The 14049-nt window shown below is 44.3% G+C and overlaps 1 protein-coding gene across 5 annotated transcripts in view; it reads left to right on the forward strand.

Annotated features, from left to right (window-relative positions):
- The first annotated feature begins 4722 nt into the window (after positions 1 to 4722).
- The window catches only part of MAN2A2 (mannosidase alpha class 2A member 2), a 109704-nt gene continuing 100377 nt past the window's right edge, over positions 4723 to 14049 (forward strand). Inside the window, exons 1-2 of one of the 5 annotated variants that reach the window (XM_088472905.1) lie at positions 4724 to 5440; positions 10520 to 10642. The gene's annotated coding sequence lies outside the window, so the exon portion shown is untranslated. Of the gene's footprint in view, positions 5441 to 10519; positions 10643 to 14049 lie in introns of all 5 variants that reach the window. The other 4 variants (XM_088472906.1, XM_088472907.1, XM_088472903.1 and 1 more) reach the window with 4 other exon arrangements.

Raw genomic sequence — 14049 nt, forward strand, 5'->3', positions numbered from 1 at the left:
TCCATCCAGTGGAAGGCCTAGAACAGGCTCCCTGGATCAAAGTTCTGCCCAACGCACTTGGCCATGAGGTCCGACCAGGACCCCAACCACTGCATTAGGCATCCCAGACCAATTGCCACCCCTCTTTGAAGTTTTCATCCAAATCCATCCAGTGGAAGGCCCAGAACAGGCTCACTGGGTCAAAGTTCTGCCCAGCATCCCCTGGTCAATGTTCTGCCCAGTGTACACCAAAGGGAGGTCTGACTGTGACCTCAACCCCCTAGTATGTCTTCTGAGGTCCAATGTTACCACTCTGTGAAGTTTTTGTCCAAATCCATCCAGTGGAAGGCACAGAACAGGCTCCCTGTCAAAGTTCTGCCCAGTGTACACCAACGGGAGGTCCGACCGGGCCCCTAACCACCTAGGACCTGTCCAGAATCCAACTGTACCACCTCGCTTTGGTTTCATCCGAATCATGCATGGGCGTCCAAACAGGGCCAGCTCGAAGGTACGATTTGTCAGTGTGCCTGGACCGCTACCTGCCCAGCTCCATGAGAACCCCGCCCTCCACCTGCACGCTGAAATTATTAGTATATAAACCTCAGGCAGAGGCAGCGTGGGCTGGAAGGGGCGGAGGGAGAAGGCAGTGGGAGGGTAGAACAGGACGGTGCTGGGTGCCGAGAAACCTAGCGCCGGCCCTGTGTCTGAATGTATAACCGGACAAACATACATATCAGCGGCGTCATGAGGGGGGTGCGGGCCGCACCCGGGTGTCACCCTCAGAGGGGATGACACCAAAATTCTGGTTCCTCTGCAGTGACAGGAGCCGGTTGTTGCAGTGTTACATTCTCCTGCAGCACCCAGTTTCTGTCATAGAAAAGGAGCCGACAGTGCTGACTGTCCAGTCTCCGTGAGCAGCCCAGCATCTCCTGCGATGATGGGCTGCCCCCGGAGTGGAGTAATCGGGATCCCCTGCGAGGCCACGCCCTTTGTTTTATGCCACATCCCCTTTTCGGACATGGCCACGGCTCTGGCGCTTAGGAATAGTCAGAGTGCGCACCGGGTGTCACCAGACCCGGTGATGCCTCTGATACACATATATATAGTATTTATAAAAGAACGCACTCAAAAGAGACTTTAAAATGAAACTTATCTTAAGGAAAATACATTTTGGCCCAGAACATTCATAGTTAATGAGAGGTTCAGGAACTGAGTGGTAGATGTATCCTGCTGAAAAATAGCACTGTGTGCCAGTATCCCTGAAGAGGTAAGGGAATAAAGAGGGGAGGGGTGGAGTAGTTGAACAGTACAAGCAGCAGGAATCATAGTTGCCAAGTCTGCTGATGACAAGCGGAATTGGGCGTGATTTTTTTCAGAGTTGCTTGTTTTTTTTCAAGGTTGCTTGTCTGTGTGCCTGACCAGCAGAGTTAATTAGTATTCATCCGGCCAGCACTAGAGACAATGATTTAATAATTATCTTCTGCTGCTGCTGGGGGTGTGTACTTATAGAGCATACACCCTGCAGTGAAGTGTCAGGTCGGAGTTGTGACTTGTGATTGGTTCACAAGGTCATAGAAGTGTGCATAGTGTCTACAGCAGGACAGCAGCACCTGAGATTACACTGAGCAGTCAGATACCACTAATACCCCTTTTACACCGGAGCTAAAACCCGGGTTATTACAGGGTTAACCCGGGCAGCTCCCTGGTGTAAAAGGGGAGAGGGTTGGATCGCCGTGTCGAGTGAAACCCTGCTGTGAGAACAGCGCACTCCGGGTCACGATGACCTGGAGTGCGCTGCTAGCTGGCCGATTGGTCTGACTTCAGTGGCGCTTGGAGATGACGTCATCTCCAAGCGTCCACTTTCACGCCGGGAAAGCCGGGTATATGCAGACCCAACTCCGGTGTGAGCGGCGCCGACTCGGGAATATCCCGAGTCGGCGCCGGCTAAATTCCTGGTCTGATCCGGATAGGAACTCTGTTCCAACTCCGGGTCAGACCCGGAATTTTGGTGGAAAATGGGTATTAGGTAAGTACATGTTACATGTCTGTTTCACCCCCCCCCCCTCCGATTTATTGTTATCTATCTCTCTGTACAGTGCATCCGGAAAGTATTCACAGCGCTTCACTTTTTCCACATTTTGTTATGTTACAGCCTTATTCCAAAGTGGAATAAATTCATTTTTGTCCTCAGAATTCTACACACAATACCCCGTAATTACAAAGTTTTTTTGTGATTTTTGCAAGTTTAATATAAAAAAAAACAACTAAGAAATCACATGTACATAAGTATTCACAGCCTTTGCTCAATACTTTGTTGATGCACCTTTGGCAGCAATTACAGCCTCAAGTCTTTTTGAATATGATGCCTCAGGCTTGGCACACCTATCTTTGGGCAGTTTTGTCCATTCCTTTTTGCAGCACCTCTCAAGCTCCATCAGGTTGGATGGGAAGCATCGGTGTACAGCCATTTTCAGATCTTTCCAGAGATGTTCCATCAGATTCAAGTCTGGGCTCTGGCTGGGCCACTCAAGGACATTCACAGAGTTGTCCTGAAGCCACTCCTTTGATATCTTGGCTGTGTGCTTAGGGTCGTTGTCCTGCTGAAAGATGAACCGTTGCCCCAATCTGAGGTCAAGAGCTCTCTAGAGCAGGTTTTCATCCAGGATGTCTCTGTACATTGCTGCATTCATCTTTCCCTCTATCCTGACTAGTCTCCCAGTTCCTGCCGCTAAAAAACATCCCAACAGCATGATGCTTTCCATCACCATGCTTCATTGTAGGGATGGTATTGGCCCAGTGATAAGCGGTGCCTGGTTTCCTCCAACATAACGCCTGGCATTGACGCCAAAGAGTTCAATCTTTGTCTCATCAGACCAGAGAATTTTGTTTCTCATGGTCTGAGAGTCCTTGAGGTGCATTTTGGCAAACTCCAGGTGGGCTGCCATTTGCTTTTTACTAAGGAGTGGCTTCTGTCTGGCCACTCTACCATAAAGGCCTGATTGGTGGATTGCTGCAGAGATGGTTGTCCTTCTGGAAGGTTCTCCTCTCTCTACAGAGGAATGCTGTAGCTCTGACAAAGTGACTATCGGGTTCTTGGTCACCTCCCTGACTAGGGCCCTTCTCCCCTGATCACTCAGTTTAGACGGCCGGCCAACTCTAGGAAGAGTCCTGGTGGTTCCGAACTTCTTCCATTTATGGATGATGGGACCTTCAAGAAGCAGATATTTTTCTGTACCCTTCCCCAGATTTGTGCCTTGAGACAATCCTGTCTCGGAGGTCTACAAACAATTCCTTGGACTTCATGCTTGGTTTGTGCTTTGACATGCACTGTCAAGTGTGGTACCTTATATAGACAGGTATATGCCTTTCAAAATCATGTCCAATCAACTGAATTTACCACAGGTGGACTCCAATTAAGCTGTAGGAACATCACAAGGATGATCAGTGGAAACAGGATTCACCTGAGCTCAATTTTGAGCTTCATGGCAAAGATTGTGAATACTTATGTACATGTGATTTCTTAATTTTTTATTTTAATTAAATTAGCAAAAATCTAAAAAAAACTTTTACACGTTGTCATTATGGGGTATTGTGTGTAGAATTTTGAGGACAAAAATGAATTTATTCCATTTTGGAATAAGGCTGTAACATAACAAAATGTGGAAAAAGTGAAGCGCTGTGAATACTTTCCGGATGCACTGTTTATCTCCCTGTATATGTTTCTGTATAGCTCTCTGTATTATCTATTTCTCTATATATGTAGTTGTATAGTCTTAAACGATCATAGGGCGTACTAAACTGAAACATCTAGTAAAACCCCCGAAAATGCAGTTTTCAGTGGATTTACCACATTTCCCATATGTACTAAGGACCGCAGTTAGCCAAAAGAAGCCTATATGCTTCTTATCGGGACGCCCTCTGAGAGGGATCCAATCAGATCCCTCCCATCTCCCCCTGCGGCGCGTGCGTCCTTTTGCGCATGCGCAGAGGGACGCCAGAGAGACTTCCGAGGTGCAAAGGACAGCTCTTATCGGGAGAGCTGTCCTTTGCCATTTAAATCGCATTTCTAAGTACATACTGAGATAATTAACCCCGGTATGTACCCAATAAGAGGCGGGATGTACTGCATCGCAGATGTGATGCATAGTACATCTGTCGCATAGAAATGGCAAATATCATACTGACATATTTTGAGGTGTTTGTTTAAATAACCTTTTTGTCTCCTGTACTCTAAAGATATTGATATTTTTGTTACATTGATTTGGCCTCTTTATTTAATAGATTTTGTGCTGATAAATATCAATTAAAAGAAATTAAAGGCAGATTGTATACATCTTTATATTTATTTTAATAAAATAAACAAAAAAATAAAGTTTGTGGTTTTCATTAAGTTGGACTCTTTGGGGCTTTTCTGGATTGGCTTGGGCTTGTTTTTCACTCATCCGTTGCTTGTTTTCCATTTCAGAGTTGCAACACTGGCAGGAATGTAGTCACTAGCAGATTTATCACTGCACACAGAAAACCATACAGGGAGTTTCAATTTTTAAACTTTTACATGAATTTAAGCTATTAAATAATCTACTGCAGTGTTTTAAGAGAAAGGAATGGAAAGAGAAAAAAATAAGGAATTCTTGAGATTTTGCAGCAGGGGATTCCGAGATTTCAGAGTAGAAGCACAGGTTGTAGGCATTCCTCCTGTCCACTAGATGCTCCTCAATCCCTGGTACATGTCGCTGCCACCGGAGGCTGATGTGATGTTGCTCTTATGTCCCTATCACTTTAAACAAAGGGATCAAGGACCTTGGCAGCAATCTATAACAAAGCTACTGGAGAAGTGAGGGGTTACTGCTATGGGGGCGGCGATCATACATCTGTAGCCACATCCTGCAGCCACCGCGCAGGAGCATCCCCCGGTTTACTGGGGACCATGGATGGACTGTAGCAGATTATTTCGGGACTGTAAGGCTCCACCTGTGATCCTCCCTCCCTCCCTCCAGCCGGGGATGTACAAATTCCAGGGACCCGGGTGGCTGCATTCATGCATATTTTATACGGTCATGTTTTTCAGCCTGGTATAGTAGGGCACTGACCCCTGGGCAGGAGAGGGGACACGGTGTCTCCTGCTGGCTGAGAGGTGGCACACAGGTCTATGGTTGTTATTATTGGGTGTATTTTCTGACTTGGCTCGGTGCTCACTGACAGAAATAAATCAGCTGTGGGTGTAATAGGACGCTGGGGGAGAGCAGGAAAGAGGACTCCTCCTTGTGATCTGGAGGCCAGGTAATACAGTAGCCCCTCCATAACAGTGGACTGGTGAGGACAACAGCACCAGGGTGGACATGTGGTCAGTGACTGGCACAAGATTCCCATTTGACTAAGGCCTCGCGTGGACTAGAAGTCAACAACGTGGAGAATTTCAGGAGATCCTACTACTCCAGGACCAGGAGGGGTAATTATTGGGGTAACCAGTCCATTTCATATATACTTTGTCATGCATGACAATACCTGGCAAAGGGTTAATGCCTTTCTGTGTACTACACTAGGCTATTTAAAGGAGCATTTCATTAGTCACAATCGCAAGGAATAGGTTGTTTAACCTCTTAACTGCTGCTGAGCAATTGCATCTGTATTCGGATTGCAGTTTTTTAAGGGCTCTGCAAATTATCTCCACTAAAGGGATATTTATCATTTGCACTGTATTAAATCAACTGCTGTGAACTGCCCCCCTCCGCTTATGGCGAGAGATCTGTCTCTTGCAATGTACCATGCAGGAGGCTTGTTTGTATACATAGCCAGGTAGTATAGCTAGCTGAAATGCCATCTGGTAGATTAGTAGGCTCCTAAGGATTTACTGAACAGAGGTATGGGACTGCAGTAAATCTCCACAAGGTTGGTTGGGAATACTAACATCTGTGCCGGTTCTCTAGAACATCATTGCATCTTTTTGTTGTTCTAGTATGATCTAAATGACATGGACCACCTAACTGTTTATTTAGTCAATTGATATTTGTGACATTATTTTTTTTATTTTGTCACTTACAGTTGAGGAAACCTTTCAATATTAACAAGGTAGAGTGAAAAAGTCAGTTTGCTGCAATATAGTAATTTGATCTTAGAAGGGAGGAGGCTTTATGCCCATTGTGTAACAATATATTGGTGGTTTAAATAAACAAAACCTATATATTTATTATATAGCATTATTACATTTATCTGCACCCTATCATAGTGCACTACAGAACATGGATACAAAACAAAGGTCCAGGTTTGGCTGCGTTCAAGACAAGTTATATTCATCATGAATTAAACACAGAACAGTAGATTTTAGTAAGAGGGAGGCAATGATGCCAATGTGCTGGAGTCCTTAGGCTTTTATATACACAGTGTTTTTTTATATCTGGGCAGCTTTCAGGCATGTGGAGAAAATGGCCACAGTATAGCATATATAATGTTTGCTGGAATGCACTACAGATGTGTCCAGCTAAATCTTAGCCGATCGCGCTATAAATGTGCGCACGCATCGCGTCACGTGATTTCCCGCAGCTGCATACACTACGGCGCGCACTTCGATCGCACCATGCAATCCTATGGAGGCGCTGGTGCGAACGCAGTATGCGTATCCGCTTACAGCGCACGCTTCGCCCATGCGTGGCGTGGTTTGCTGCGTACGCAGCAACAATTTAGCAGGACACATATGTATGGTCAGTTTTTGCTGTCTGTCCTTGTGTGTATGGTCCACTCAGTGTTACTGAGACTATTACTATAGCAGTGTAGGTCTATCTCATACTGATCAATGGTCTGTATTCCAAATCATGTTATATTCACCATATAGCTGAATGCAAATCAGGCCTCCTGAACCAGGTCATCCAAGTGTTGTTGTTATACTGTTTAAATAGTCTTTTGTAGTTAAATAAACAATTTAAAAGGAGAAATATGAAATGAGAAACTCCAGTCAGAAAGGAGCTTGTCCTCATAGGTTACCTCCATCCAGAGTCCCCTTAGGTTACGTCCATCCAGTCCTTTGAAGGTCCTACAGTTGGGACTCTGGACCTGATTCAGACCCGCTCGTTAAGATGTGCTCGAGCGTAGCTGCCAATGGTTCGCATTGTGCACATACGTACGCATCGCAGTGCGTGAACCGCTGCGAGAGATCGGGAAGCATTCGCTCGGCGCACATAGACAGCCCGGCTGAATGAGTGACAGGAGAAGCCGTTTGTGGGTGGTAACAGGGGCTGGTCATTAAAAATGGGGGAGTGGAGGTGCGAACGCAGGTGTGCCTGAGCGTCTTAATGCTGTTTCAGAGGCGTGCATAATTAACAGAAAGTGTCATAGTACACGTCACCTGGCTGGATTTTACACTGAAGTGCTTGCGGCAAGTTATGGTCAAGCACAAGTGCTGCGATCGCATCTGATGGTACTCGATGTTACCGATGGTTGCATACACTTCCTGGAGATGACGTGCGCAAGTGGGCATCTTAAGACTGGGGTAGTTGGCGTCTGCATACACAAAGCGATCGCATGCCATGACATTGTGGGCGTGCTAATGCCTTGCTGTGCGATCGCCTGCCTTGCTGAATTTGTATACGGATCAAGCGAGCGAACGCATCTAGCGAGCGGGTCTGAATCAGGTCCTCTGTCCCTTACGTCACAAATGCCAGTGCTACTGCCCACAGAGTGAAATGAAAACAGATGCACTGAAGACCATTCCTGTGTCTGTTGACAAGTGCCAAAGCAGTCCAGTCAGGTACCACCTTCAAAGAATTATACCCGCAAACACCCCAATGAAACCTCCCATTGCTACCATCTGGGACATTCATGTTCATATAAGGTATATGGTTGCTATATGGCTGGTCTGCAAAAAGACAATTTCGATAATAAGTGCGCAATAAATTCAGAAGTGCAGCAGGTGGTGAAGACACAAAAGAGTAAACACCCAAAAACCTCCAAAAACATACAAATTAGCAATAGTATGTGAGTCCACCTCTAGTGCTCCTCTGAACACAAATTCAAATAGATTAGTGTAGAAAATATAGTGAAAATAATAATAATAATACACCATAAATGAATCCACTTGATAATGGAGAAATGCATAATAAATCCAATAGGAACTTCGTATAAACAGATGATTGATGACATCTATATAGAAAAAAATCTCCTCCGTTTGTGTTAATAAAAACAACACCAATAGGGAGAATGAGAAGAGAGACAAAAAATAGTGCAGATCAAACTTGGACACATAAATTTTAATGGCAACTTGCACTTATGTACAAAGTGTAGGTTTAAACAAGCATTTGTTTAAAATCATCAATGGTGGTAAGCTGACAGCACTCCCAAAGACTCCGTCCTTCACCTCCTAGATGACAGTAGAGGAAGGCAATAACCCAGCTCCGGATACTCGGATATGCCAAATGGGAAGCGCTTCTGATGAAGGACTGATTGTCTGAAACGCGTTAAGCGTGGGCTAAGTGGTGGAGCGCTGTCCAGAGTACCCCTTCCCATTTGGCATATCCGAGTATCCGGAGCTGGGTTATTGCCTTCCTCTACTGTCATCTAGGAGGTGAAGGACGGAGTCTTTGGGAGTGCTGTCAGCTTACCACCATTGATGATTTTAAACAAATGCTTGTTTAAACCTACACTTTGTACATAAGTGCAATTTGCCATTAAAATTTATGTGTCCAAGTTTGATCTGCACTATTTTTTGTCTCTCTTCTCATTCTCCCTATTGGTGTTGTTTTTATTAACACACAAACGGAGGAGATTTTTTTCTATATAGATGTCATCAATCATCTGTTTATACGAAGTTCCTATTGGATTTATTATGCACTTCTCCATTATCAAGTGGATTCATTTATCGTGATTATTATTATTATTTTCACTATATTTTCTACACTAATCGTTATGTGAATTTGTGTTCAGAGGAGCGCTAGAGGTGGACTCACATAATATGGCTGGTCTGGCCAGTAAAAACGTGAATCCTATTAATATGGCTGAGCTTAATAGAGAGAGGTCACTACAGTCTGTTGGCCTTTATGGGTATCAATATATTCTAGTAAACTCCACAACTAGAGGACTCTGTCTAAAATTGTAGTAAAAGCTCAGTATAGAGTAATGCTAAAAATATTTCAAAGAGAGTAGTAGATGTCTAGAATAAATTTCCCAGAGATGTATTTGATAAAAGAAAAAAAAGTATTAAGGTGGCCACAGACATAGCGATGTGCACACGATCAGCCGATGTGTACGATTTCCCTTGAAACTCTCCCCGGCAGCTCTGCACATGATCTGCAAACGATTTGGTGTCCAATCTTCATACGATCTCTCCTGCATCCAGACTTTCACAGAGCATTGCCTCCTAGATTGTCAGATCTGCCCTACAGCACGGCAGATCTGAAGATGCGATGTGCGACCTACGGGGACGCGCATCGCATTGTGATCGTGAGTGTGGACTCACGATTTCCTCAAGATTTTGGCTTCTTTTATATGATCTGTCGTTCCAATGCGTCGGAATTGGCCAGATCGGGTAAAAAATCGCTATGTGTGTGGGCACCTTTAGAACATACGTGGAGGAGACACAGATATATCAATGGAATATGCTGCAAAAAAAGTTTCCAAAATAATACATGCTGACCTTTTGTTTGTTTTTTATTCAAATGTTTTTATTGGAAATTGAATAATCTGATGTTCAGAAACATTTCATAATATAACGAAGACTATTTTAGTTCAACACCACTTTTACTAAATAAGCCCTTTGATCATAATATGTAAAAGGACTTATATAATGTCATAAGCACGATAGAATGTTTACAAAATAGTCCCTGGCGGCCTGCTCCCGACGGCTGCAGCAGCTCCAGCGGCGTCTTCCGGGTTCTAGCAGTCATGTGACTGTCAGTTCCTTCTGAGTCATCTCACGGAGTTGAGGACCTGATTCAGACCTGCTCGCTAAGATTCCTTCGCTCGTAGCTGCCAAATTTGCATACGCATCTAGCGAGCGGGTCTGAATGAGGTCCTGAGTTTCAGTGACTACACTGGCCCTAACCCTAATCCCTACCCCTAATCCTCCATCTAGTGCCTAACACTAACATGCCTGCCTAGCTCTAACCCTTCTGTTCTTCAGCCTAACCGTAATGTCGACATTCTGAGAATGTCAATATGTTGCATTGTCAACATTTTAACAATGTTGAAATTGTTATTGTCAACCTAGTGACTGTATCCCACTGTAATAACTGTCAGTCCCGTGAAGGTCTTACAATTGGGTCTCTGTCCCTTTTCTTATAATCACTACTGGAACTGCAACAGATAACACTATTTTCTGAGATCCACAGGGTCTGACTCTAGAGCAATCAAGTAAAATGAAAAATGTATATAGTGGAAACCATACCGGTTTGTATAGGTGCCACAGCAATCCAATCCAGCAACACTTTCAGTGAACAATAGCCCCTCCCCTTCCCCGTGCCAACCCCCACCCACTGGAACATTGAAGTTCATAAATAGTATAGGGTTGCTATCTGGTTGGCCTGGCTTGTAAAAATGTGAATGTTATTAATAGGGCTGAACTTGACAGGCAGAGGAAGACCAATATGATACCCTACTGCTTATCAGCAAGTTTCAGGAAGGTGGGAGGAGCATTTTAATAAATTCCACAACATATGGAGGACACCGTCTACGACTAGTGAGTAATGTCAAAATATTTTTTAATGAAAGACTTAATGCCTGGAATAAATTTCTAATAGATGTAGTCAAAGAAAAAAAGAAAAACATTATAAAAGATACATTAGAGAGACATGGGAATATTTATTTACAGTATTACAAGTTACTTATATAGCGCACACATATTCCGCAGCGCTTTACAGAGAATATCCTGGGAATGTGCTTCACATATAAGTTTCTAAATAATACCAGCTGGCAGTTTGCTCATGAAAATATCATTTTATTTCTTATTGGAAAATGTTATAAAGCATTTAATAATATAGGGCTTGATTCAGAGGTGGACACATTTAAAACATCGGGCACTTACAGGGTAGCCTTATTGTGCTGTGTCGGATCTCTCCTGCTATGGGCCTGATTCAGCAAGGAACGCAATGCTGCGTTCGCACACACTCGACTGGTGTTTGCCAACTTCGCATGCGTATCAGACAGCACACAGACCTACCACCCAGTGATTGACAGGAAGTACAATTTGTGGGTGGTGATGGGGTGCGGACTTGCAAATGCAGCTGTGTCCGTGCGTTCCAACGCCGTTGCAGAGGCGTGCATAAATTAGGCATTGCGAGAGCAGTCTGAGTTCTCACTGCATGCAGGAGATGTAGCGAAGTCTGCGGGAGGGTCAGGTCAACCACTAATCTGCGTATGGGTCCGATGTTACCTATGTTTCCGCTATCTTGCGGCCTACTCAGGCTGTGAGTAATGGGAGGTGGGCGGCATTATGTATTGCTGGGTCTCTGCATCTTGTGCTGCGGTTGCTGTGCGTATGCACTGATTAGCATATACACACAGCGGCCAAGTGCGTGCAAACGCAGCATTGCGTTCCTTGCTGAATCAGGCCCAGTGTCAATACCATGATAAATAAATAGGTGGGTGTCTTACCAAAGTATTACTATCGGGGAGGGGATTTTTTATGTGAGGCCCATTAATCCCTCAGTGAACATTGAAAATATAAAATTGCACTCTACACAACATTTTCTTAGTGTGTTATAGCATACAGAAGCAATGTAACTGATTAACACATCTATGCAGGGAGCCCTGGTGATTATCTGCAATGTACATTGTATCAACCAGATGATGTCTTGTGTCACATGTATATTATCCATTTGCAGAGTTTTGTCTTCAATGTTTTCATCCGTTAGATGTGACGTATGGAGAATGTAGGCACCATAATTGCATGACCAATGATCTATAAATACTACAATCTTGTATCAAGTGCTTCCTATGTCTAGTCATCTCTGACAGTAATTACTTTCACATGCTGAGCCCTTTCTGATTTAAAATCTTGCAAATTAGATGCTGGGAGGCATAACCTGCTCATTTTGTGTTTATTTAGTGTTTATGTGATCAATCTGGGACCTAGAGAATGGCTACATTGAGGCTAGATAGCAATATGAATCATGAACATCTGCAGTGCTAACCGCTGATTAAAATGCTATTATTATTATTGCACAAAAGAGGGTTGTCTGTGGCACTAAGCGTAGTTTTATCTGTGGCACTGGGCACACTTATCTGTGGCACTGAGCATAGGTGGTCTGTGGCACTGAACATTGCTTATCTGTTGCCAGGAGCGTTTCTAGAGAGGAGGGGGCCCGTGGGCAGTCTCCAACACTGCTCCCCTCCTCTCTGTCTGGTGGCCGGCAGCGTACTGAGCTGTGCACGGCCAGTGCCGGAGTTACAGACTCTGGGCACTAGAGTGCGCCTAGAGTTTATAGAATATGCGCAGGTCACCGGGAAAATGGTCGGGGCGGCCATTTTCCCTCTACTGCGCATGTGCAAACGTCGGGAAAATGGCCACAGCGGCCATTTTCCAGTCGTTTTCACAGCGGCGGACCCCTGAGCCGACATGGGACACCGGAGAGGTAAGTAATACTATGGGTGCAGGGTGTGCGTTGCGGGTGCCCCGCACACCCTGCACCCATTATAGATACGCCCCTGTCTGTGGCCCTGATCATAGTGTATGTGGAAAGCCTGGGAATGCACATCACTAATGCAAGTCTGAACATTTCTGTGGGAACTTATTCCCTTTAGTTTAGCCTACAGTCACAAGCACTGGAAAAATAAAGCAGAACATGAAGCTACAAGAACTGTAACCCTTGTGTAATAAATATCTGCATCAATTTGTTGCTGCTAAAAGGACACATTTACACAGATTATATTTGGTATGGCTATCTTGCATAATATGTATCTTGTAATGTAAACATTTGTATCCTTTAGTTTTTACATGAAGTTATGCAATTTGTTCAATGCTGGGTTCGTTTGCATGCAATTTTTCTTATACAGTTTGGAATTAAATTAATTTTCAGTTTTCACCAATTTTCATAAATATCCCACAAGGTATTCACTTCTACACAACACCTAAAATGCTAGGTCTGCTTATACTTACTCATACCCCTATTACACCTAAGTCCCAGGTCTGATCCGGGATTGGAGCATGGTTCCAAACTGGGTCGGACATGGGACATACCCCTTTCACACTGTGAATAACCCGGTTCGACACCATTCACACTGCACCTGTGTGCACTGGAAATCTTCTGCAGACGCTTGGAGATAACATCATCTTCAAGCGACGGGAAATCCGGATCTCCCCATGCTTTAAACGGGGCTACCCGGGTTATCCAGTTACACGGGTCATTTCCGTGTTAAACCCTGTAAGATACCCGATTTGGATTGCCGGGTCACTCAACCCGGGAATCCAACACTGGCCCCTTTTACACCGAGCAGCAACCCGGGTTAACCCGGCAATAACCTGGGCTTCAGCTGCGGTGTAAAAGGGGTATTAGTGGCTATTATATGTCTAAAACCTGAACTGTTGGAGAGCCTCGAAGACTGCGTTTGGGAACCTCTGGGTTTTCTCTAAGCCAGGATTTCTAAACATCCACTCAATGGGCCTGATTCAGATATGTACATAATGATGATATTTACGTAGTTGAGTGATTATTATCCGACTGCGCATGCCTCTTACCCGCAATGCACACACGTGGTGATTGATTTGCAATCAGATGTGACTACGGTTGTAGTGAGGGTTTATTCGCAAGTGATTAACAGGCAGGGGCCGTTTTGTGTGAAGTAACAGGGAGTGACAGCAAAAACGCAGGCATATTGTGACTGTTTTCGGGGCATGTACACTACTGTTAAAGTTTGGGGTCACTTACAAATTTCCTTATTTTTGAAAGAAAAGCACAGTTTTTTTTCAATGAAGATAACATTAAATTAATCAGAAATACTCTATACATTGTTAATGTGGTAAATGACTATACTAGCTGCAAACGTCAGGTTTTTAAAGGAATATCTACACGTGTAGAGGCCCATGTCCAGCAACCATCACTCCAGTGTTCTAATGGTACATTGTGTTTGCTAAGCATTAGAAGACTA

Source organism: Taudactylus pleione, unplaced genomic scaffold, assembly GCF_031769625.1.
Source record: "Taudactylus pleione unplaced genomic scaffold, aTauple2 ptg000129l, whole genome shotgun sequence".
Lineage (NCBI taxonomy): Eukaryota > Metazoa > Chordata > Amphibia > Anura > Myobatrachidae > Taudactylus > Taudactylus pleione.